The following is a 27,606-nucleotide window of genomic DNA, read 5'->3' on the forward strand; positions in this document are numbered from 1 at the left end:
TTCCACGCGGGATACAAAAGGCCCATAAGTTTCAGCCACAGTCTTATCTGTAAGGGTGGTACATTTTAGTCTAAAGTACAGGGTAACTATAAATGAATCGTTCGTTTACAAAGCTCTATATCTTCGAATGTCCTACACGAGCAGAAATGATTGGTTCTTGAAAATAATAGTGAATTCACCAAGTTTGCATTTTGCACACTACAAATGTTCTGTGAGTGCCTCTCAGGACACACGATACACGTCCAAGCGGTAGTCAAGTTCTTTCCACACCTTATGTAGCAGCATCCTGTCAATGGCCATTACAGCTGCGTTGGTGCTTTTTCTGAGTTGTTCGTGTTGTGTCTAGGAAACCTGCATACCCGATTCGCTAGACAAACAATCAAGCAACTGGTATTAATGAATTTTATTACAAGACAAATACAAATACTTAACTTTGATCTGAGAATTCTTGTAGTCCTTTATACATGATCATCCATAACTGCAATTACACAGATGTGTCGCAAACAAAATAATCTGTCTTCTTCAGAATAGACAAACGCAAGTAACACTTATGGTCTTAGAGATCGCTACTAACAACAGTCAGTCAACTGAACTGCAGTGACTGCTGATCTCTTAAGTGTGCTACGTAGAGATTGCTAATGAAGAGGCTACGACACGTCGGGTAACAATGCGGCTAACGTTGAAGCTGCTATCGGAGTCACTGCCACCAGTCGGACGCGGCGCTTATGTCGTCTCCTCTTAGGGGCCGCTGCCGTGGCGTTGTTGTCCTGGAGGGAGGTCGGTCAGCCTGCGACTGGCGACAATAGGGGTACATAACCACGGTCCTTAATGTAGAGACCACAGGAAAACGTCACAAGGCTTTAGGTCAGGCGACATGAGGGCCAAGGGAACAGAGTCCCATCGTCTTCACAACCACGCCAAGTCCAGCGATGCGAAAGTCCGTCGTTTGGCTAGCGAAGATCATCGATGCTACGAAGGTAAGTCAATTATTATCCGCAATTTAGTTATATTTTTGTTTATTTTGGTATTACTGTCGTTTTACGTTGATGCTGCATGCTTCGTGTATTTGTTGTTATATCTTTTTGATTTTCAAGCTGCTAGGTTAGTTTCGTTATCGTTGCCGTGCTGTTAATCATGGCTGCTCCGCTGTCTATTTGCACCAAAGAATAGCAACGTTCGGTGATCCGTTTTTGTGGTCGGAAGGCATATCAGGGGCCGCAGTTCATCGAAGACTTTCGGTAGAGAAAGGGAACAGTATTTTGTCACAACGGAGTGTCTACGAATGGATAGAAAAATTCCGAAATGGTCGCACAAGTGTTACGCTCGATGAAGGAGCCGGACGACCATTTACAACCACAAATGAAGGAGCCATTGAGCGCTCACGTGAAATGGTTCTCTTACACAGACGATTAACTATTGACGAAGTGGCACATCGTCTGCAAATTAGTCACGGTTCTGCCTACGAAACCACAACAGACTTGGGTTTCATAAGCTATGTGCAAGATGGGTCACAAAACAACTCACACAGTTGTATAAACAAACGCGCTTGGATATCTTCAAAAAACATTTGGATCCCTGTGGTAACGAAGGGTACAACTTCTTAGACAGGATCATTACTGATGACGAAACATGGATCCATCATTACGAGCCGGAGAGTAAACGGCAGAATATGAAATGGAAACATCTAAATTCGCCGTGCAAGAAAATGTTCAAGACCCAACCGTCCGCAGGAAAACTCATGCTTACGGTTTTTGGGACACACTACTTCCAGTACTGGAACATTATAGGGAAAGGGGCACAACAATAAACAGTGTACGTTACAGTGAGATGCTTACTGCCAGGTTAAAGACTGCATAAGTCGAGGATTGCTGTCAAAAGGTGTTGTGTTGTTGCACGACAATGCCCATCTGCATATTGCTGCCCACACTGCTGAAACGCTCCAGAAACTCAAATTTGAAGTACTGGATCATCCTTCATATAGTCCCGACCTGGCCTCTTCTGACTATAACTTGTTTGGTCCACTCAAACAGGCATTAAGGGGCCGTCGATTTGCCTCGGACGAAGCAGTGAATGAAGCGGTGCATTCCTGGCTCGCAGCTCAACCGAGAACGTTCTTTTGTGAGGGCGTCATAAAGCTAGTACAACGATGGAAAGTGCGTTGAAACGGAAGGATACTACGTCGAAAAATGATGTTCTTGTAAGTTTCCTATTTGATTACAATAAAATTTTATAGCTACTTTGCGGATAATGGGTACGCCTTCTTGTTGGAAGATCAAATTCTCGGAATCAGCAGTCACTTGTGGAAACATCCAGAAACACAATATGTCAAGGTAAGAGGTACTTGTCACAGTCTTCTCACGGAAGAAAACCGACCCATTCAGCTTCATCTGTGGTATTGCTCAGGATACATAAACATTCGGCGAATCTCGTCCATGCGCCACAACTTCATTGCTCTCACATTGCGGCGATTAACCGTTATAGATAAATAGAAGGTTGTTTTATCGCTGAGTATCAGCTTGGAGGAGAAATGTTTATCCTCAAGTGCTTCCTGAATTGTTTTGCAAAATTGAAGGCACCGGCCATAATCATCTAGTTTTTCTTGATGCAAGAGCTGCAGATGGTATGGTTTGAAGTGCAACCGACGTCGCACAATGTTCCCTATAGTTTCCCGTAATATTCCAAGTTCGTGGCTTGTGCGGACTGCTGATTTTTTTGGACTACGCACGGAACTTCCCCTCACCCTCTACACGGCTGCATCTGGCACACTTGACGATCGGTACTTTTCTGTTTGCAGAGACAACCAGTGTCTCTAAATTGTCGATATCAACGCACAACTCTGTGTTTATAGGACAATTCTTTTTCACAATTCCTTCTGAATGCACGAGGCACTGTTGTAACAGATGAACATCTCGCATATTCCAGCACAATATCATTTTTGCTTTGTCGCCATTTTGTCAAGGCACTGCACTCGTAACGCAAACTAATGGCCATAATATAAACTGGTCGAGTTATATTCATGCATCAGTCATATTTGTACATGTAATACCTTGGAAAATACAGAGCTCTGAAAAGAATTGTATCATTTATAGTGAACCTGTAGACAGGTATCTCTGTGCCATGTGGCATGCTTGGACACGGAGAATACAGTCATCGCCTCCCCTTGAAGATGGCTATGTGGTTAACAGCCGAAATACCGGAAGATGAAGGAGTATTACAATTTTATTTCCGGTATATTCGTCCGTCCCCTTCATCGGACCCATTAATTTTCTGGAAAAATTAAATAACTGAGCCTGCCACAGATCGTTTCGCAGCTAAGGGATGAGTGATTGAGTTACCAATTACTGCCGCATATTTCTTTCTGCGACAGTGCGACGAGAATTCTATCCGCGCCAGGGTGCCGAGCTCCCCAGAACGTCTGACCTGTGCAATATGCGTATCATACATTTTTCTCCACAGGAGATACTCATCAGTGTCACAAGAGGTAGGAGTTCATCGACTAAATTCTGATAAATTAATGTAATCATAATTTTAGTAAACATTTCTAGCTTTTTATACTTACAGCAATGACAGGGATCGAATCCGGGACCCAGCACGTTTTGATCACCAACCAAAGAAGCTACCCTTTCTGCCGCCTTCCTTTTTCTGTCATTTTTCTAGTCATTTTGTTCGAGCGGATGTCACATGAGATCGCCTTAAGTTGATAATTGAGTACTTCACTCATTTTTTTACTATTACAGAGGGCAGCCAGCCCTTGCTGAGGCGTGCTGGCAGCTCTAGATCACTGGCGGACATTCAAAGAGGGAAAAGGAGCGGACAGAGGTTCAGGGTAATCTCTTGCACTTGGGGTGGGGAACTGCCCTAAAAGGCGGAAGAATCAGCAATGACCAACGGCATGAAGAGACAGAAGGCAATGGAAACCACTGAATGAAAGACACATATTGTTTAACCACAGTAAATGTGGCCTGCAATTGAAAAAAGAAATTGTCACGATGCTCTCCCCACTGAAGATTCCTGACCAGTCCCCATCAGGATCTTAGGGGAGGGGACTGGCAAGCGGAAGGTGACAACGAGAAAAGATGGAATAACCAACGATGGATAGGTTCTACGAGTCGTAGCGTAGAATGTCAGAAGTTTGATCGTGGTAGGGAAGCTAGAAAATGGGAAAAGGATAATGCTAAGCCTTAATCTAAATATAGTGGGAATCAATGAAGTGAAATGGAAAGAAGACAAGGATTTTGATCAGACGAGTGCAGGATAATATCAACAACAGCAGAAAATGGTATAACGGGAGTAGGATTATTTATAAATAGGAAGATATGTCAGATAGCGAATTACTGTGAACAGTTTGGTGATGGGTGTGTTCTCATCAGAATCAACAGAAAACCAACACCGACAACAGAAGTTCAAGTATATATGCCACCGTCGCAAGCAGAAGATGAAGAGAGTATATGAGGATATAGAAAGGGTAATTTAACATGTAAAGAAAGATAAAAATCTAACGGTCATGAGGTACTGGAACGTAGTCGTAGGAAAAGGAGAAGAAGAAAAGGTTACGGGAGATTATGGATTGGCAGTAGGAAAGAGAGAAGAGAAAGACTAGTTGGATTCTCCAATAAATTTCAGCTAGTAATTGGTAATATTCTGTTCACAAATCACAAGAGGACGAGGTATACTTGGAAAAGGCCGGGAGATACAGTAAGGTATCAGTTAGATTACATCATGGTCAGACAGAGATTCCGAAATCAGATATTGGATTGTAAGGCATACCCAGGAGCAGATGTAGACTTAACTCGCAGTTTCAGTAAGGATGAAGTGCAGGCTGAAGTTTAAGAGACTAGTCAGCAAGAAGCAGTGCGCAAGAAATGGGATACGGAACTACTAGAGAATGAAGAGGCACGCTTGAAGTTTTCTGAGGCTATAGATACTGCGATAATGAATAGCTCAGTAGGTAATTCAGCTGAAGAGGAATAGATATCTCTAGAAAGGGAAATCACAGAAGTTGGCAAAGAAACCTTAGCTACAAGGAAGGTAACTGCTAAGAAACCATGAATAACAGAAGATATATTTGACTTGATCGACGAAAGAAGGAAGTACAAAAATATCCAGGGAAATTCAGGAATACAGAAATGCAAGTCATTTACGAATGAAATAAACAGGAAGTGCGGGGAAATGGCTACATGGATAGTGCGAAGAGATGAAAAAAGAAATGATTGTCGGAAGGACTAACTTAGCATATAGAAAATTCAAAATTAAATGCAAGGGCTGTAACATTAAAAGTGCACTGGGAATTCCACTGTTAAATACAGAAGAAAGAGTGCATTAAAGGCCTCTATGAGGGGGAGAACTTGTCTGATGATGCGATAGAAAAACAAAAGGAGTTATGAATCCAGTATTAGAATCAGAATTTAAAAGAGCCTTGCCTTAAACGACTTAAGATAAAATAACACAGAAGGGGTGTATAACATTCTATCAGAATTTCTAAAATCATTTGGGGAAGACCAAACAAAACGACTATCACGTTGGCGTGAAGAATGTGAGAGACTAGCGAAATAGCATCAGACTTTCGGAAAAACATCATCCACACAATTCCGAAGGTTGTAAATGCTGACAAGAGCGAGAACTATCGCTTAACAGCTCATGCATCCACGTTGCTGACAAGAATAATTGAGGCTCAGTTCATGTTGAGAAAGTTAACGACACCGGAGAGGCAGTTCTGACGTTGCAGTTGATGATGGAGGCAAGACTGGAAAAAAATCGAGACACATTCATTGGACTTGTCGATCTGAAAAGAGCTTCGACAATGTCAAATGGTGCAAGGTGTCCGAAATTCTGAGAAAAATTGGGGCACTCTCTAGGGAAAGACGGTTGATATACACCATGGACAAGATCCAACAGAAGATTATACGAATATGAAAATAATAAATTTTATTTAGTAAAGTTCTATTATTATTTATTTATTTATTTACATTGGTTAGACCCATCGGGAATCACATAAAGCAAATTATGACCTGTGGCTGTTATTTTTCTTGTTCTTCCAAAATGGTTTCACCATCTCGCTATGCTTAGCTCGACGTTCATCTGACCACTTTTTTCTTGGTACCTTGGGTCTGCCTTCTCATGAAATTTTCTAGCTGTAGACCTTATTTCTGAAGACGTTTCGATCTTTGATGTCTGTCGGTGAGATTTTGACATTTTTTAGATCAATTTGGACCTGTTGTATCCAGACTGTTGTCGTTTTCAGTTTCTATACGTACGTCAAAATTTTCTTTATTAGTCGGTTGTCATCTAGTCTCATGATGTCTCCGAAGAATTTGAGTTGTCGTTTGCGGAAATCGGTTCCGATGTTGGAATATTTTTCTGTGGCAAGCGGAAGGACTTCGTAAGGAACGGAAAGGAGGGTGATCCTTCTGTAGTTATCCACATCAGATTTGTCTCCTTTTTGTGAAGTGGGTGGATGAGAGCACATCTCCAGTTGTCTTGGAGTTCTTCACTTCGCCATATGCCCTGAATGATCTGTGTGATTTCCTGAAACGATCGTGTTCCGTGTATTATTATTATTATTATTATTATTACTATTATTATTATCGCTATGATCATTAACAACATACTATAATATAACAACGATGTCGATGGCTTACAACTGTACGAAAAGTACATGTGAGTAGAAGTTTTTTCAGCATTTATTATTTCGGGTCATACTGAAGCGAACAGTACATTTATATAGTAAAAGTGAACAGAACAGCAGGGTTAAGTAGATTGATACGATAAGGAATGAGAAGATTCTCCACAGAATCGGCGAGAAAATGAACATATGCGAAACACTGACACGAAGGAGGGACAGGATGATAAAACATCTGTTAAGACTTCAAGCAAGAAGTTCCACTGCACTAGAACAGTGGTTCCCGACCAGGATAATTAACCCCTGAGGGGTAAATTGAAATTTTCTGAGAGGTAAAAGCAAAAGAGTTCAGTTGTGTTTCGGACGCGAAAGTAAATTATTTTTAAAAGATCATTACTGTTACCACTATTTCGCAATACTGTTATATTGACTACATAAAAAGAACAGGACACGTAACACTTGTACCGACCGACCACCGCGTCATCCTCAGCCGATGGGCGACAGTGGACACGTATATGGAAGGGCATGTAGTCAGCCACCGCTCTCCCAGCCGTTGTCAGTTTTCGTGATCAGAGTCGCTACTTATCAGTCGAGTAGGTCCTCAATTGGCCTCACAAGGGTTGAGAGCACCCAACTTGCCAACAGCGCTCGCGAGACCCATACTGTCACCCATATAAGCGCTAGCCTAGTCCGACAGTGCTTCGGTGATCCGACAGGAACCGCCGTTACCAGCGCGGCGAGGCTGTTACGGTTGACTTCATAAGTTACCAATAATAAAATCTTTTTTTCAGATACGAGGGTTGCCCAGAAAGTAATACACCGCATTTTTTTTTCTTCAACAACTCTTTATTGAACATAATGAGAATTACACACACGAAAGAATGGTGTTTTATCTACACACCCTATTTTTCCACTTAATCTCCATCCCGTCATATGGCTTTCCTCCAGCGCGAAACTAGGGCGTGTATGCCCTGTCGGTACCAATCCTGGTCCTGGAGGCGGAGCCAGTGCTGCAATGTGTGAACTTCCTTCGCTGATTGACAGATGCAGCGTCGACTGCCCAGTCGTAATGTGTCTGTCCTCGCGAATGACATCAGCTCGCTGCAACATGTCAGGTGTGACAACCGTGGATGATCTCTCCGACAGCTGCAAATCGTGGAGCTCTGTCGAACCGCCTTATGATGACCTCACCCTCCGTACTTAGCGGCTAACTGTACTTCTGTCGACAACAGATGCTCCATAGACTTTGCTCACGCGTTTATGCATGTTCCCCACAGTTTCTTTCTTTGCAGTGAGAATTTCAATGATAGCACGTTGCTAGTAACGTGCATCACCTACAAACGCCTTTTTGAAACCGTCCTGCAGATACGCTATTCGTCGGAAGTGACCGAAACTTGGCGCGCTCACTCAGGAGACTTCAAGTAATACATACGAAACATTTCGCATTCGTAGACCTATTTACGGCTGAGAAACAAAATGCGGTGCACTACTTTCTTGGCAACCCTCGTACTTTCATTAACGCATGACACAATGAGGTGGAGGTTATAACTTGTAAACAAACGCATGAAGAACATCGTCCACGTACTGTCCACCCATCACACACGTATTTTGTACCACACAAGTGTGACTGTAAAAATGAGACATGTAATTCACATATGCTTAAATACCTCATGAAAACGTCTTCTAGTTGGTAGTCCTCGCAATAGAGCAGAAATTTCTTCATTATTCACTTCGCAACAATAAACGGTCTAGTTGACAGGACGACACGATGGTAAGTATGTGATCACTATTATGCTGTGTAGGCCCAATACTTTATTTATTACTACTACTATTATTATTATTATTATTATTACTATTACTGTTATTATTATTAATGGCGGCGGTCAGACACAGAGCATTAGCATACTGAAAACTTCCTGTTTCTGGCATTTCAGAAGTAAGCAGTCCAGCAGTCAAGTGATTTACAAACAGTAGTCCTAAATATAGCGCCCACATCTTAGCTTGGTTGATTTGAAATGAGGTGCAAGCTATGAGTGAGGCGAATGTCGCTACGGAGAGGAGTTGCGTGCAGGAAGCATGTTTTGTAACAAATGTCTACCCTCAACGTGAATGGTTAACTCTGTTTTCAGAGAAGGAGTTGTAGGTAGCACTCACCAGACGCTGAGAATTACTTCATCTTTCCATAAAAAAAAGTTATTAGAAATAAGCAGGCAATAGTCTCATTGACTCATTAGTTCGCGGTTTAATAAAACGCTTACAAAAACTAAATGTCTTTAGATTTTGTCATTTTAAAAAGGAAAGTATTCCAAGAAAATACTTTTTCATTACGAAGTTTAGCTGGGCGTTAAAGTTAATGATGGAGGAGAAATTGGGGGGGGGGGGGGCAGGTGAGAAGGGGTATTAGCTAGTATCTGATTGCACGTAGGGGTAATGGTTTCAGAAAGTTTGGGAACCACTGTATTAGGGCGAAGTGTAGAGGGTAAGAACTGTAGATGAAGACAGAGGTGGAAAACATCCATTGAATAATTGAGGACGTAGGCTGCAATTGCTAATCTGAGATGGAAAATTGGCACAGGGGAGGAATTCGTCTGGACCGCATGAAACCAGTCAGAACATTGATGACTCAAAATAATAATAATAATAATAATAATCTTAACCTTAAAGGGAGTGTAGTTTGAGTCTGTTATGGAATTATGGATATTATCAGAACTACAGTTAAGTCTGCTTTCTATTAATAGAATAGACGCATTCTGAAGGACGTTTATTAACTTTTTCATACTTTTCCTTCATATTTTTCCGAAAATGTATTGCATGAAATTCATTGTGATTTAGAACAACTGTTTTAAAAACACCCGAAATGGTTGACATCGACAAATTGAGTACCCTTCGCACATTTCATGCAGTTGTCCTATGATACAAAAGCAAGATGATGGCATGTAAATATATACACAAGGACGATGGGAATTTGGCAAGTTTGGCAGGAGAAATCTTGTTAGAAATGATGAGTTACAATCTCATTGTAGGTTTAGTGATTTTGGACGATACATTAAATGCCATCTCAGACTTAAGTAAAGTTTAACGAAACCAATCACTCAAGTACCACAGCTTGCTGTTCTTGTTTCTGGAACTCTTAAGTGCATATTTTGAAATTTTTAAAACATATCAAGAATTCGGTAATATTGACTGTAGAGAAATGTTCTTGATGTTAGGAGTTATTCTAGACTTATTCCTCGTAATAAATCTGAATATTCATCAACTGCTGCTTTTTTTATCTTAAGGGCTGACATCGGCTATGAAGCACTAACGTATGAGACCTATGCATTACTGTTTCCGTTTCCAGTGTAGAAACGTCATTCAGCACAATGAATACGATGATGACAAAATTAAGAAATGGGATGGGTCAGGATACACACGAAGCTTGTGTGAAAGAGTCAACAGAAGGGTTCAAGGAACGGGTCAGGATACACACGAAGCTTGTGTGAAAGAGTCAACAGAAGAGTTCAAGGAGCAGACATACTCTTTCCTTGGTGATGCCATCAACAGCTATGCTGTAGTAAAGGCTCGACGTACTAGTCTGCTGTAAATTTAAGTTATTGCATCCGATAACATTTTTTTTTTCATTTATTTACACGATAAGCTCCGTAGGACCAAATTGAGGAGCAAATCTCCAAGATCGTGGAACGTGTCAGTACATGAAATTACAACATAAAACTAATAACAGATAAAAATAAAATGTTTATGAACCCGAAAAAAGTCAATCCATACGTTTAAGTGAACGCAATCAACAATAGAACAAGAATCAGCTTAATTTTTCAAGGAACTCTTCGACAGAATAGAAGGAGTGACCCATGAGGGAACACTTCAATTTCAATTTGAAACCACTTGGATTCCTAATAAGATTTTTGAACTCTAGTAGTAGCTTATTGAAAATGGATGCAGCAGTACACTGCACATCTTTCTGCGCAAGAAAATTTGGAAATTTGTGGTAATGTCTTATGGGACCAAACTACTGAGGTCATCGCTCCTAAGCCTACACACTACTTAACCTAACTTAAACTAACTTAGGCTATGGACTACACACACACCCATGCCCGACGGAGTACTCGAACCTACGACGGGGGTGAGCTGCACGGACCGGCTACCCCACGCGGCTTCTGAGCAAGAGTTGAGGATGTCCGAACCAAATGCAGGTTTGATATCTGCCGAGTATTAACTGAGTGAAAGCTGCTTATTCTTGGGATAACCTAATATTGTTAACAAGAAATGACAGTAAGGAATACATATACTGAGAGGCCAATGTCAAAATATCCAGACTCGTGAACAGGGGTCAACAAGAGGTTCGTGAACTTACACCATTTATTGCCCGAACAGCCAGTTTCTGAGCCAAAAATATCCTTTTAGAATGTGAAGAGTTACCCCAAAATGTAATACCATACGACATAAGCGAATGAAAATAAGCAAAGTAGACTAATTTTCGTGTCTAACGATCACTTACTTCAGATACCGTTCGAATAGTAAAGATGGCAGCACCAAGTCTTTGAACAAGATCCTGAACATGGGCTTTCCACGACAGCTTACTGTCTATTTGAACACCCAGAAATTTGAACTGTTCAGTTTGATTAATCGTTCAGCGCATTCTGTGAAATGAAAACGTCGGGTTTTGTTGAATTGTTTGTTAGAAACTGTAAAAATTGAGTCTAACTGTGAATTAGCGTTAGTTTATTTTCTACAAGCCATGAACTTAGGTCAAGAACTGCACTATTTGAAACCGAGCCAATGTTGCACACAACATCCTTTAAACCAAGCTAGTGTCATCAGCAAAAAGAAATATTTCAGAGTTACCCGTCTTACTAGAGGGCATATCATTTATAAAAATAAGGAACAGGAGTGGTCACAGAACTGATCCCTGGGGCACCCCCCTCCCATTTGACTGTCCCCCCTCAGACCCCACATGACAGCCGTTATCAACATTGTGAATAATGACCTTTTGCCGTCTTTTGCTAAAGTTAGAGGTGAACCGATTGTGAGCTACTTCCCGTATTCCGCAATGCTCCAACTTATGGAGCTATATTTTGTGATCAACACAATCAAACGCCTTAGTTAAATTAAGTTTATCCCATCCAGTACCTCACAGAGAAAAGTCAATATAGCATTTTCAGTTGTTAAACGACTTCTAAAGCCGAACTCTAGATTAGATAGCAAATCATGTGATATAAAATCATCAATTATCCTTACATACACAGCCTTTTCAATAACTTGAGCAGACAATGATGGCATAGAAATAGGTCTAAAATTGTGTACATTATCCCATTCTCCCTTTTTGCAAAGCACTTTTCTACTGAGTACTTTAATCGTTCAGGAAACTGACCATTCCTAAAGGGAAAATTACAAATATGGCTAAATAGAGAGCTAACATGTGCAGCGCAGCACTTTAATATTCTGCTAGGCACTCCATCATATCCATGAGAGTCCTTAGTCTACAGTGATTTAATAATTGACTCAATCTCCGCTTTGTCTGTATGACAGAGGAGTATTTCAGACATCAATCTCGGAAGGCATTTGCCAAGAAAGTTATATGATTCCCTTTAGAAACTGAATTTTTTTAAGTCACCAGCAATGCTCAGAAAATGATTGTTAAATACTGTATATATATGTGATTTATCAATAACAGAAATATTTTTACTACGAGCTGACTTTATATCGTCGATCTTTTGTTGCTGACCAGGCACTTCCTTCACAACTGACCATATGGTTTTAATTTTATCCTATGAATTAGGTATTTTATTTGCATACCACATACGTCTTGCCTTCCTAATAACAGTTTTAAGCACCTTACAATACTCTTTGTAATGGGCTAAAGTAGCTTGATTGCGACTAATTCTAATATTTTGATATAATTACCGCTTTTTTCTACCCGAGCTGCCTTTTGCTGCTAGTACCTCGTTTAGAACGTTCAAATGGAAAGCAGCTCTCAAAGAGCATGAGAAATGTGTTATCGGCACTATAAACATCCTGCCACTATTGTTCCTTGACAAGATTTAAAAAACTCTTTATTGCTGTTGGATTAACTTTCCTACATAGTTTGTCATTATGCGTGACATTTGTTTGAGTACAAAAGCCTTTTAGTGTTAAAATTTGTGCATCATGGTCTGAAAGGCCATTCACCCTTTTACTAACAGAATGCCCATCTACTAATGAAGAATGAATAAAAATATTGTCTAAGGCTGTGCTACTGCTCCCCCGCATCCTAGTGGAAAAAATACAGTCTCCATCAGATCATATGAATTAAGGAGATCTATCAACATCCCTTTTCTTGCGCAATTACATACAAAATTTATATTGAAGTCAACACATATAAGTAATTCCTGGTACTTCCTACAAAGTGAATCAAGAACCCTCTCTAGCTTGAGCAAAAATGCTGTGAAGTCAGATTTAGGGAACATATAAACAACAACAATTAGAAGTTTAGTTTCACTAAATTCAACTGCCCCTGTTCATCATGCAGATATCTGTTCAGTGCAATACCATGATACGTCTATGGACTCAAATGAAATACTGCTTTTTATGTGCACAGCAACTCCTCCACCCAGCAAGGAACTCCTTATTATTTGTTTGATTCTCATAACTTTATTGTTTAAGATAATTAATTAACTTCCGCTATACCTACTTATTACTTACATATAACATAACTAAATATCAGAGATGAAAGGAAATGTTTAAATATTGGTACTGTTGCTATGGTATCACTAAAATATGAAGCATATAAAATTCCCTCCAACCCGCCCCCCCCTCCGCGCCCTCAAGTGAAAGCGGTTGTATTCATCACCGCAAGTAGTGCTGTAGAAAGAATAACGTGTGCCATTAATTAAATTGTGAGGACAGTAGTAGGTCTAATTCTGTATGATTTATAATGTGTTGTGTCCTTTAGATATACGAGAGACAACCATACATAGCAGAGTGCCAAGCTGCCTGCAATTCGGGGAGCCCTGAGTTTGGACTGGCGTCCACAAGGGGCACCACACCTTAAGCACCATTTTATGCTTTCGTCATAGATAATTCAAATAGTTCCGAAGTGAACATCCAACGGCCAAAAGCGAACATAAACCGACACACGGCTCCAATCACGTCCAGTGCAGTGTCCGGAGCATCAACGGTACCTCGAGCCAGAATCAGGTTCGTGTCTTCAATAGCCGCCAATAGGAGCCAAGCAGGACGTGCAACAGATGATCGTAGTTATCGTTCACTGAATTGAGGATTAGACCAGACTTAAAGTCAGTTCAGAGAAAATGAGCTTTAAACATTACCACGCACCAGGATCATAAATTATTACAAATTGTTGCTAATCTTTGTTACCATCGACCATTCTGTAACTCAAGCACTTACTTAAGGTCGAGGGTCGGGTCATGACGTGACGTGACAGCAGGGCTCCTAGCTCATAGAGTCAAAGCTGTAGTGCCTGTAACGATAGTGTTTATTGGGTAATGCACCATTATAAATGGCATCCCTTTTCCTACATGTCAAGCCGACAAATTATTTCGCAAAACACGCGTTGTTGAGACGACATTCATGTTCAACCCATCTGCAGATGCTTAGGGCCTACATTTATTTATATGTCTTGAACATTATTTTTTTACTTACGACGTTTTACAATAGTTGTCTTAAAAACTTCCATTACGTAATTCGGCAACGCCGTTAGTAAAGGAACAATGTTAACGACACGTAAATAAATGTAAACATATGCAGACAGGGTGCCAAGCATCCTGGCAAATGTCACTGTGGAAAAATAAACTGCTATGAAAGCAAATGGTTGCAGGTAATTCATTATAAATTACCTTAAATTTCAACAGTTGCCGTGTTCACGTTCACAATAGACAAGAATTATTTACTAATGTCAATACAAAAATGAACAGAGAAACAGAATATAGCTGTGATACAGGCAGTGGCAGTCGACAAGCAATTAGGAGTAACTTTGCGACTTTTGGACCCAAGCAGGTCATTAGGGTATTTGAAATTTAGTTTGTTGATGTCCACAATAACTATTAGCAAGCATTTTTTAAAAATATTTCTCGACAAATACTTTTGATGACTAGGCGCGTAGACAAGAGTTGTTTCTGAAAATTTAAGTAACTCATAATAATTTTGCTCATTTTAAAAAGCTAAAAAGTCTAAATTCCTTGAACATAGCATGTATTGTTTGTGTTATACAGAAGTCAAACTGCAAAAATGCAGACAAGAGAATCGCAAATATCCGAAAACGCGTCACGGCCGGACTACAATGCGGGCGCTTCACTCTCTGCCCCACGAATTCTTCCGCGGGCCGGATTGAAATCCGTCGCGGGTCAGATTCCACAAGGGGACCGCCTGTTGCCCATTCGTGTTTTAGCTTTTGGCTAGCCCTATTTGGACTTGAGACGACGTACAGTTGCTGCGTGCAAGTAAGCTATTTGACAACAGCAAATACGTCCGGTGGTGATAGTTTCTCCTCTGCCACCTATATACACTATGTGGTCAAAAGTACCCGGATTCCCTCCCCCCCCCCCCCCCCCTAAAACATACGTTTTTCATATTAGGTGCATTGGTCTGCCACCCTGCCAGGTACTCCATATCAGCGATCTCGGAACCCATTAGACATCGTCAGAAAGCAGAGTGGGGCGCTCCGCCAATCTCACGGACTTCGAACGTGGTCAGGTGATTGGGTGTCACTTGAGTCATACGTCTGTATGCGAGATTTCCACACACCTAAACATCCCTAGGTCCACTGTTTCCGATGTGATAGTGAAGTGGAAACGTGAAGGGACATGTACAGCACAAAAGCGTACAGGCCGACCTCGTCTGTTGACTGACAGAGACCGCCGACAGTTGAAGAGGGACAACACTTGTTCATAATGCACAGCCTATGGCGGAATGATTACACGACAACATCCCTGTACTGGACTGGCCTGCACAGAGTCCTGACCTGAGTACTATAGAGCATCTTTGGGATGTTTTGGAACGCCGACTCCGTGCCAGGCCTCACCGACCGACATCGATACCTCTCCTCAGTGCAGCACTCCGTGAAGAATAGGCTACCATTCCCCAAGAAACCTTCCAGCACCTGATTGAACGTATGCCTGCGAGCGTGGAACCTGTCATCAAGGCTAAGGGTGGGCCAATGCCATATTGAATTCCAGAATTACCTATGGAGGGCGCCACGAACTTGTAAGTCATTTTTCCGGATACTTTTGATCAAATAGTGTATGTCCTTTCATATTCCCTTCGAATACATTTTATTTTCAGAAACTGTCATAACCCAGTGATTCATCTAACTTTGTGACTTTCGAACAAAGTGGGGCCGAAGCAGAGGCAGCAGGGCTAGAGAGCACAGTACATCACATAGCGCCACCTGAGTGCATCATCAGGCAGGAGAAGTTTGCATAAATCTTTGGTGATCAAAGACCAAAGTTTTGTCTCCGAAAATGTTAATATCAAACAGAGTTGAACAAAATACACTGTTCACGCACCCATACAGTGTGCAGCCAGTTTAACGATTTTTTTGTCTTATCAATCTGGTTTAACAATCTACATAAGTAGCAACATTCTCGCAGACGAAATTGAGAAAATATTCATTATATTTACCGTGTCGCTGCGTGATGTAGGTTTTGGAATTAAATTACGGTATGTGAGATAAAATGTTACTGGAAGACGAAGGATTGGTGTCCCCGTAAGTCAGCTCTAAGATTGCGATGAACAACGACAGTCATGTAAAGAGTGCGTAACATGAGAAGACTGCTAACTGAAACTAGTTCCGATTAAGTAAATTGTACATGTGTGAAATTAATTTTAATAAACAATCACGAACTTAGGAATAATGTGTAATATTAAAAGTTTGCTAACAGAAAGCATTTCCCGTTAAGCAAATTTTTCATGTGTTAATTTTGTGCGACTGGATGAACTTTATATGTGTTTCGTGAATTCAACTTTTCCTCCGGGTTGATGAATACTGGCAGAAGGAAAGTAACATAGAAAAAGTAGGATCATAAGCTCCTCACGCCGTGTCCATGAACTTGCAATGTGCTATACATCCTACGATGTGGGGAAGTTAATTGTGGTCATTTCCTCCTTTAGCCGTGTCAAATAACCTTCCCAGTCAGCTTCATCACAGCTCTATTTGCCTGGCTGAGCTATCTGGATCAGAGGCGTCAAGATTGATGAAGCTTTGAGTTGGTTCGTAAGGCATGCTCCTATGACGTTAATTGGTAAAGCACTGCCAACGAAATGCATACAGTGAATAAATAATGGCAATTGGCGCGGAATGCTATCGAACAAACACGCTCATTAACGTTTATAACTAGACATTCAGGCCGTGACCTGAGCGTATGCTGTATTACCGCCGACTCTCTCTCTCTCTCTCTCTCTCTCTCTCTCTCTGGCTCGTGCTGTCATCCTTGACCAGAACCAGTGTTCGCCCTTTCGCCTCTTCACGTAGTAAATGTACGTATGTTCTAGTGATTTTACGTCGCACTGGAATTCACTTTTATGAAATCCATCTAGAAGACTGGTGAACTAACAGAAATCGTTTAGCTTAAAAAGTTTTCAAAACTGTTCACATTAAAAATTATGAAATTAAATATTTTCCTTGTTGGTATGTTGTTATGAAAAAGTGACACCGCCAGTTATGAATTCTTCGTTAATCAATATGTTCCTCTTTGTCTTCTTTTTCTCTCTTTCGCTCAGAATGACGAGCTTCTACAGCCAATGTCAGTGGCGGACTTACACATTTGCCGTCAGCAGGCTATTCAAATTTTACCGCCCCTATCGACCTCTATAGTTCAATGCCCTATTCACAATCAAATTAATTACTATTTTTTTGTCCATGAAATAGTAACTGTCTGATTTGTGCGTTATCGTTCTAATTACACCTTTTTCCCGTAGTTAGTATGATTGTGAACTGGACGATCGATGTGGCAGTTACTCGATTATTTTTACAACCCAACGGTTTAATTAAGTTTGCACAAGAAATAACTTTTGCACATATTTCTGATCTAAAAATAGTTCAATCCTATATTAATAATAAGTCGGGGTAAGGTGTGCCTCAGTACAGCTTACACAATAATGTACTTTCGGTTAACATAATTAAATAATTTTTATTGCGCTTACTTATAGTTTAAAAATAGTATATTCAATTACCTGGTAACAACTGGCTGATAATACGATGAAATTCAATTAATTAAGTTATGAACCCATTCCAAAACCTCTTCAATCGGTTTTCTATTGGCGAAATCATCAGTTATATCGTCGTATGAAGACTTCTTCATTAGTCTTCACTCTACGCACAACGGAGCTAAGGCCTTTAACTTTTCTTAAGGTAGAGCTTAGATAACTTTTCATCCGTTTTAAGCTTCTCTCACCCGAACAATTCAACGCTCGTGTACATAGAGCCATGTGAACCACTATATCCAAGTTTGGACAAACGTATTGCAAATTCTGTTTACGCGGGCATGAATATAGACTTTTCAGTGTTCCACAATCTGGTTTTTTTCAAAATTCTTTCAGAAGAAAGGCGGCATTAAAAATGTAAGCAGTCTTGAATTAAGTCAGTCTCTACATCTTTGGGATACATTTCTTCCAACAAAAGGAGTTTTTGCGTAACGGTTGATGATGAAAATTCACTAATTTTGGTCGAAAATGAAAACTTTTCACTGAAACTGTTGTAGACCTCCTGTCGATTTTTTTAAAATTCGGGTACGAGTCTATCAAAGAGGACGAGAAATGTGTTAACCCTGAAAGTATCGCTCGAAGTCATTCTCATTTCTTCATCGGGTGTTTCATCACAAATTCCATCGCCTGTTCTTCGAAATACTTAAAAATGTCTCGTTCAGCTACAAAAAACTTGCAGAGAGATGCGTGAAGGTCGGCAACAATGATGAAATCTACGAACACAGCGTATACCAGTCTGAAAGATTTATTACAGAATGTCAGGATACCTCTGTGCAAATTTCCATACATAATTTATAGATAAATTATATCTAACAGCAAATTCATCTAGTCTCGTTTTGTCTGAGGAGGGAGTAATATCAAACGTTGGCATGGGTGCCTTTACAAGTTTCCAAGTTCTAAAATTATTACAAACTGCCATTGAATCATAACAGCTGGACCATGAACTAATGGCTGGCTCTGAGCACTATGGGACTTAACATCTATGGTCATCAGTCCACTAGAACTTAGAACTACTTAAACCTAACTAACCTAAGGACAGCACACAACACCCAGCCATCACTAGGCAGGGAAAATCCCTGACCCCGCCGGGAATCGAACCCGGGAACCCGGGCGTGGGAAGCGAGAACGCTACCGCACGACCACGAGATGCGGGCTCATGAACTAATATTCAAGAATTTATCGGTACCCATATATTTACTTGCTCTGGTATAAAGGACACATTTTTTAACGACTTTCTTTTTTAACAGTACTTTTGGAAACATTTCATGTTTATTCAACACACTACCGGTTCCCTCGCCGATATTAGAGTGCTAGGGCCCAAAATATATTTGGGGTCTAGCCTGGTACAATTGAGAACGTTGATCAACAACAAATAGATAATCTGACACAGGTGGTGCAGCTTTAACAATAGATACGTTTTGGCAGGAAGACTTGAGATCTTTCATTAAATGACGAAGTGCTTTAACACCATCTTCTTTCGGTAATATTTCAGTATTGTTATGCTTGCTCTCTGCATTTGACTTTACATAAACGGTAGCCATATCAAGACACAGATTCCAAATTTTAATAATTACCCTTGACAATACAATTTGACGAAAAGATTTACACAATTGCGACATGTCTTGATTAATACCGCCTTATAGCCCATGAGGAGTAACTTGTGTGATATTCCATTTTGCATAGTCTATAAAAAAAAAAAAGTTCCACACAACAACCATAGCGCCAGTATATATTCAAAATATTACCGCCCCTTCATTTCGCTTCACAGACTCTTACGTACAATCATCCTTGACTGATTCCGAACTTTTAAGTACTTCGTGCCAAAAATCTCGCTAACTTCTACATGCGTTCTTTCTAGCTGGCCAACGCGTCCGATTCACTCTCTTCGCAGTCCGGGGTGGCCGAGCGGTTCTAGGCGTTACAGTCTGGAACCGCGCGACCGCTACGGTCGCAGGTTCGAATCCTGCCTCGGGCATGGATGCGTGTGATGTCCTAAGATTAGTTAGGTGTAAGTAGTTCTAAGTTCTAGGGGATTGATGACCTCAGAAGTTAAGTCCCATAGTGATCAGAACCATTTGAACCATCACTCTCTTCAGTGTTTTCACTTTCTTGGTTTCAGTAATTAAATTTTGGCACCGCTGTGTGCAGAAATTACAATTAATAAATAAACTTCTTGAATCGACATGAAGAAGCGAGAAGCTTCTGTGCAAAATTTAGCAAACGTAGTTGCCACTAAATTTAAAGAGCGGGCAGAAAAAAAAAGATGCTTCGCTTTGGGTTTTACACAGCAAACATGTTCGGAGATTATCATACACTGTGTGATCATAAGTATCCGGATACCTAGCTGAAATTTTCGTGGCGCCCTCCATCTTTACGGAGTGCTGCACTGAGGGGAGGTATCGATGTCGGTGGGTGAGGCCCGGCAAGAAGTCGGCTTTCCAAAACATACCAAAGGTGTTCTATAGGATTCAGATCAGGACTCTGCGCAGGGATGTTATTGTCGTGTAACAGGCCGTGCCCTATGAACAGGTGCTCGATCGTGTTGAAAGATGCAATCGGCATCCCAGTATTGCTCTTCAACAGTGGGAAGCAAGAAGGTGCTTAAAACACCAATGGAGGCCTGAGCTGTGATAGTTCTATGCAAAACAACAAGCGATGCAAGCCCTCTCCATGAAAAACACGACCACATCATAACACTACCGCTCCGAATTTTACTGTTGGCACTACATACGCTGGCAGATTACGTTCACCGGGCATTCGCCATACCCACATCCTGCCATCGGATCGCCACATTGTCTACATAACGTTTTTCCACTGTTCAGTCGTCGAATGTTTTCGCTCCTTACATTAAGCAATGCGGTGTTAGGCATTTACCGGCGTGATGTGTGGCTTATGAGCAGCCTCTCGACCATGGAATACAAGTTTTCTTACCTCCCGCCTAACTGTCATAGTACTTGCAGTAGATTCTGATGCAGTTTGGAATTCCTGAGTGATGGTCTGGAGGATGTCTGCCTATTACACATTGCGACCCCCTTAACTGTGGTGGTCTCTGTCAGTCAACACATGTGGTCGGTCTGTACGCTTTTGTGCTGTACGTGTCCCTTCACGTTCCCACCTCACTATCACATCGGAAACAGTGGGCCTAGGGATGTTTAGGAGTGTGGAAATCTCGCGTACAGAGGTATGACACCCAATCACCTGACCCCATTCGAAGTCCGTGAGCTCCGTGGAGCGCCCCATTCTGCTCTCTGACAATGTTTAATGACTACTGAGGTCGCTGATATGGAGTACCTGGCAGTAGGTGGCAAGCACAATTCACCTAATATGGAAAACGTATGTGTTTGGTGGTATCCGGATACTTTTGATCACATAGTGCGTGATTGTTCGCGATAGTCTTCAGTATTTATGTACAGTGTTTCGAGTTCCGAAATAATGACAGAAAACATTTCTTCAGCTTTATGTCCCATTGATGGCAAAAACTTGAGAAATCTTTCAGATAATTCGCCTCTTCCCAGAACGTACCTAAAGAACAGGGTAAGTTGGTCCAAATGTGCTACGTCTGGTGTTGAATCGATGATTAAGGAAAAATGTTTCGCCTTTTTACCTCTCTGTTGTTTGACGAATCAAGAGAATAAATTCATCATCTGAAAGCGAGGCGTCTTGAACACAGTCGCTTCACTACGGCAACAACACTCTTCAGACCGTTTCTCCAAGAAGTAATTTCTTCTTCAACCTGGACATGCAGTAAATCCATGGATCCACCATCAGTCTAACTTCTAACTTTCAAACTAATGGTACAACGTGTAAACGCATGCTTCCGTGGCCGTTGTCACAGTCAATAAAATTCTTCCGGGTTTGAGGTCCCATTGTCAACTATAAAATTCCGACGTTTCGGCGACTGTTGCACGACGTCCCCCTCAAGATGTACAGCTGTACTGTTGTACTGCTGTACACTCTGAGGAAGGCGCCTTGCAACAGTCGCCGAAACGTCGGTACTTTTTATAGTTGACAATGCGGTCTCCAAGCCGGAAGAATTTTATTGACTAAGGATACTACACTGACCAGGCAGAAGATTATGAGCGACTAACTAATAGCCGGTATGTCCACCTTTTGCACGGATAGCAGCGGCGACGCGTCGTGGCTTGGAAAAGCGAGGACTTGGTAGGTCGCTGGAAGGAGTTGGCACCACATCTACACACACGTCACCACGTAAATTCCGAGGAGGTGGGCGATGTGTTTTGACGCTACGTTCGATCACATCCCAGTTGTTTCGATCGGGTTTGGATCTGGCGAGTTGGGGGGCCAGCACATGAACTCGAACCACTCCATCACACTCCTGACCTTGTCACATGGCGCACTATCTTGTTAAAAATGCCACTGCCGTCAGGTTCAAACGGCTCTGAGCACTATGGGACTAACATCTGAGGTCATCAGTCCTCCAGAACTTAGAACTAGTTACACCTAACTAACCTAAGGACATCACACACATCCATGCCCGAGGCAGGACTCGAACCGGCGACCGTAGTGGTCGCGCGGTTCCAGACTGAAGCGCCTACAACCGCTGAACCACACCGGCCGGCATGCCGTCGGGGAACATGATCGATATCAAGGGTTGTACGTGGTCTGCAATCAACGTATAATAGTCCTTGTCCATCATAGTGCCTTGGACGAGCTCCACTGCACACATGGATGCCCACGTGAATATTCCCCAGAGCATAATGGAGGCGCCGTCAGCTTGTCTCCGTACCGCAGTAAAGTTGCCAAGGAACTGTTCCCTTGGAAGACTACGGATTCGCGCTCTCCCATCGGCATGATAAAGGAAGTATCGGGATTAATCGGACCGTGTAACGCTCTGGCACTGCGCCAACGTCCAGTGCCGATGGTCACGAGCACATTTCTGTCGTAGTTTCCTATGTCATGGTGTTAACATTGGCAGATGCATGGGTCCTCGGCTGCGGAGGCCCATCTTTACGTGTGTTTGGTGCACTGTGTGTTCAGGCACACTTGACTCTGACCCGCATTAAAGTCTGATGTTATTTCCACCACAGTAGGCCACATGTCCTGTTTTACCAGTCCATCCAGCCAGTGACGTCCGACATCTGTACTTAGGGGTGGTCGCCCAACTTCACGACGTCTGGGCGTGGTTTCACCTCGATTTCGCCACCTGTTGAAGACACGCACTACAACACTCCTCGAACACCCGAGAAGTCGTGCAGTTTTCGAAATGCTCGTTCCGAGCCTCAGGCCTATCACAATCTGTCCTCGGCCAGACAGATTGCGCGTCTTCCTCTTTCTACACACGGACAAGACGTTCACTGATACTACACACGCCGTCTGAATAGCAGTCATTCCTCACCAGTTGAGTCTGCTATCGTCTGGACAGGTTTATATCGATAGTAGGTCGGTGGTTATAATGTTCCGGCTGATCAGTGTAGATTTATGACGGTAAGATGATGAAGAAGAAGAAGAAGAAGAAGAAGAAGATGATGATGATGATTGGTTTGTGGGGCGCTCAACTGCGCGGTTATCAGCGGCCGTACAAATTCCCAACCATTGCTCAGTCCAATCTCGCCACTTCTATGAATGATGATGATAAGATAAGGACAACACAAACACCCAGTCATCTGGAGGCAGGTGAAAATCCCTGACCCAGCCAGCAATCGAACTCAGGACCCCGTGCTCGGGAAGCGCGAACGCGACCGGGAGACCACGTGCTGCTGACCTGACGGACAGAGTTTTAATACTGAGCTACTCGGTGTTCTGCATTTTCCAGTCGTTCAACCCTACATTCTCGAACTGATTCCTATTATCCAAGGGCCCGAATGCCAAACAGGGTACTGATCTTTTAGTTTCAGAATAAACCAGGCAGTTTCGGTCACTCACTTCAATATTTTTCTTTTTTCTTTGAAAAATACTCACTGTCAAGGAAGAACGCTGATCAGCATACATATTTTTCACTTTTAGAGAAGTCGCAACAGTTATTTTGGTCGAAGCCGTACCTTACGGTAAACTCCATTAAGGTATCGTCTATTTCGCATAAAGATGGATCTTTGTTTAGATGCACTGTCGTTTGCACTTGGTCATCACTTAACGGCTTTGTTATGATGATTCCTCTACCGTCTCTTCGTCAAAAATATAAATGTCAGTTTTTTCAGAAGTAGACTGTTCAACAGATGACCGTTGTTGTTGGGCTGCAGAGTTCAAATCCGTTTCATCTTTTTCGGGTCATACTGTATCAGTGCACGTTGTTGAACTTCCTGGTCTTTCAACACTATTTCCATTTTTTTAAAAGGTCAATTTTTATCGTTTTACGGATAACCTCTTCTTGATTTTTCATTTTGGTCTTCTTTTTATACTCAGCTTCTCTAAGCCGCTTTCTCCCTTCACTCATTCTTACATGTCTTTATCCAAGAACTGAAATAAAAGAGTGCATCGGGAGTTTTATTTCTAGTACATAATTAGCCGTATGCTTTGTTCAGGCTTCAAACATTGAATAATTATCTAACATAAGTATAAGAAATTTATTTAAGTACGATATAACAAAATTCTAAATTTCTTTGCATAGCTTCCGAAACAACTATTTATCAAGTATATTTCATCTTACTGATTCGTTACGGTGATTTATTGTAATATATTATGATTACTTACCTACTGTAAGTTTCTACACACCGGTGATGTTATGTTATGAAATTATTTATACAATCCACGAAACACTTTGTAAAATTACAGCAGAGAACCGGCAAAAATGTGCCAGAGAAATATTTATAGATATTATATGGCCACGATAATATGACTATCGCACTTTCGCTGGCAAGAGCAGAGAAAATCGGCACTATAACATTCTTCTCGGGTGTGGAGCCGGATCATAACGTCATCTTGACACAATATTTCCGCGGTCCAACTGGCCGCCATCTTCAGGTAAGATCTCGCCGGAATTGACTTCTCAGCGCAAGCGGCGGCCCCTATACAGGGTGTTACAAAAAGGTACGGCCAAACTTTCAGGAAACATTCCTCACACACAAAGAAAGAAAATATTTTATGTGGACATGTGTCCGGAAACGCTTAATTTCCATGTTAGAGCTCATTTTATTACTTCCCTTCAAATCACATTAATCATGGGATGGAAACACACAGCAACAGAACGTACCAGCGTGACTTCAAACATTTTGTTACAGGAAATGTTCAAAATGTCCTTCTTTAGCGAGGATACATGCATCCACCCTCCGTCGCATGGAATCCCTGATGCGCTGATGCAGCCCTGGAGAATGGCGTATTGTATCACAACCGTCCACAATACGAGCACGAAGAGTTTCTACATTTGGTACCGGGGTTGCGTAGACAAGAGCTTTCAAATGCCCCCATAAATGAAAGTCAAGAGGGTTGAGGTCAGGAGAGCGTGGAGGCCATGGAATTGGTCCGCCTCTACCAATCCATCGGTCACCGAATCTGTTGTTGAGAAGAGTACGAACACTTCGACTGAAATGTGCAGGAGCTTCATCGCGTATGAACCACATGTTGTGTCGTCCTTGTAAAGGCATATGTTCTAGCAGCACAGGTAGAGTATCCCGTATGAAATCATGATAACGTGCTCCACTGAGCGTAGGTGGACGAAACTAAAATGAGCTCTAACATGGAAATTAAGCGTTTCCGGACACATGTCCACATAGAATCTTTTCTTTATTTGTGTGTGAGGAATGTTTCCTGAAAGTTTCGCCGTAACTTTTTGTAACACCCTGTATAGGCCGCAGAAGGCCCACAACTCGTGCGCGAGAAGGTGCCGTTATTAACTGCCCTCTAGTGCAAGTAAACATACTGCGCCGCCAGTGGTGGAAACAGGCGAAATCGAGATATCGCTATCAAAAATTAAAAATTATTCCGACGATCGAAACACAGACCGTTGATTTTTGATGTCTGATAACACCGGGTTCCAAGTCTTACTTAAAAGGTTCAAATGGTTCAAATGGCTCTGAGCACTATGGGACTTAACTTCTGAGGTCATCAGTTCCCTAGAACTTAGAACTACTTAAACCTAACTAACCTAAGGACATCACACACATCCATGCCCGAGGCAGGATTCGAACCTGCGACCGTAGCGGTCGCGCGGTTCCAGACTAGCGCCTAGAACCGCTCGGCCACTCCGGCCGGCTACTTAAAAGGTAACCCTTGCCTCTATTAAGAAGATTATCAGATAAACGAATCTCTATGGATTCTTTTAAAACACAGTCCCCATAGCGAGATGCAGGGGCAATCATTTGTGTCTCGTCATACAGCATTCTATGTCCCTCGGTGAGACAGTGCTCCGCCACTGGAGATTTCTCAGGTTGAAGCAGCCGTGTGTGCCGCTGGTGCTCAACACATCGGTCCTGAATAGTCCGGATTGTCTGACCAATATAAGCCTTCCCACAGTGGCAAGGGATCTTGTACACACTGGACTTCCTCAAACCAGTCATCCTTAACAGAGCCAAGAAGCGCTCTAGTCTTGGCTGGCGGACGAAAAATACTTTTGATGTGGCATCTTTTTAGAATTCTTCCTATCTTCGAGGAAATGCTCCCAGAAAAAGGTAGAAAAGCCACCGATTTGTAGGTATCTTCTGGTGGTTCAGGCGAAGGTCCAAACTGGAAAGCACGACGCGTCTGTTTATCTGTACAGCCATTCTGCTTGAACAGAACCTTAAGATGGTCCAATTCTTGTGTCAAGCTTTCTGCATCTGAAATGGCATAAGCTCTTCTCGCCATCGTCCGCAGTACCCCAGTACGCTGGAACGATGGCTGACAGCTAAAAACATGCAGGTAACGGTCCGTGTGCATAGGCTTTCGATGAACACTGTGTCCCAGGTCCCATCATCCTTTCTGTACACCAGAACATCCAGAAACAGAAGTTTTCCATCACTTTCCACCTCCATGGTAAACTTGATGCTAGGAAGCAGGGAATTAAAATGATGTAGGAGGCCGTCAAGAGCTTCTCTCCCATGAGGCCACACCATAAACGTATCGTCGACGTACCTCCAGAAACAGGTTGGTTTTAAAGACGCCGTCTTCAGCGTCATGTCCTCAAAATCCTGCAAAAAAGATTGGCGACTATTGGGGACAATGGGCTCCCCATAGACACTCCGTCAGTCTGTTCAAAATATTTGTCATTGAATAAAAAGTACGTCGACGTCAGCACATGGTGACAAAGCTTAGTTGTTTCCCCATCCAGTTTCTTAGCACTTAATTGCAAGGATTCTTCCAGAGGAACGACATCAAAACTCACAAGCAAATCCCAGGGACTAAAGGACAAGGACTTCAATCTGTGAATGAACACCATTGAATTGGGAATGTGATGTTCGCATTTACCGACGTGAGGGCCAAGAACAGATGCTAAATACTTGGCTAGATTGTAGTTAGGAGCACCCAAATTACTCACGATCGGACGAAGCGGGACCCCTTGGTTATGAATCTTGAGTAGACCGTATAATCTCGGCGGGACGGCAGCACCAGGACGAAGTTTTTTGAGAACGTCGTCAGGTAAAGAACTCTTCCTCAGCAGTGAAAGCGTCTTCCGTTTTATCCGTCCAGTTGGGTCCTCCTGCAATCTTCGGTATGCTGAGTACTCAAGTAAGTGATCCATCTTTCCCAGATAGTCATCACGTGACAGAATAACTGTTGCGTTGCCTTTGTAGGCTGGTAGAATTATCAGATCTTCGTCTTCTCTAATGGACCGGACTGCTGCCCTTTAGGGAGAGGAGATGTTACTCCGTGGAGGAGGCGCCCGACCCAGTGTGTGTGAGACCTCTTGCCTAATCTCTTCA

Source organism: Schistocerca piceifrons, chromosome 1 (genome assembly GCF_021461385.2).
Source record: "Schistocerca piceifrons isolate TAMUIC-IGC-003096 chromosome 1, iqSchPice1.1, whole genome shotgun sequence".
NCBI lineage: Eukaryota > Metazoa > Arthropoda > Insecta > Orthoptera > Acrididae > Schistocerca > Schistocerca piceifrons.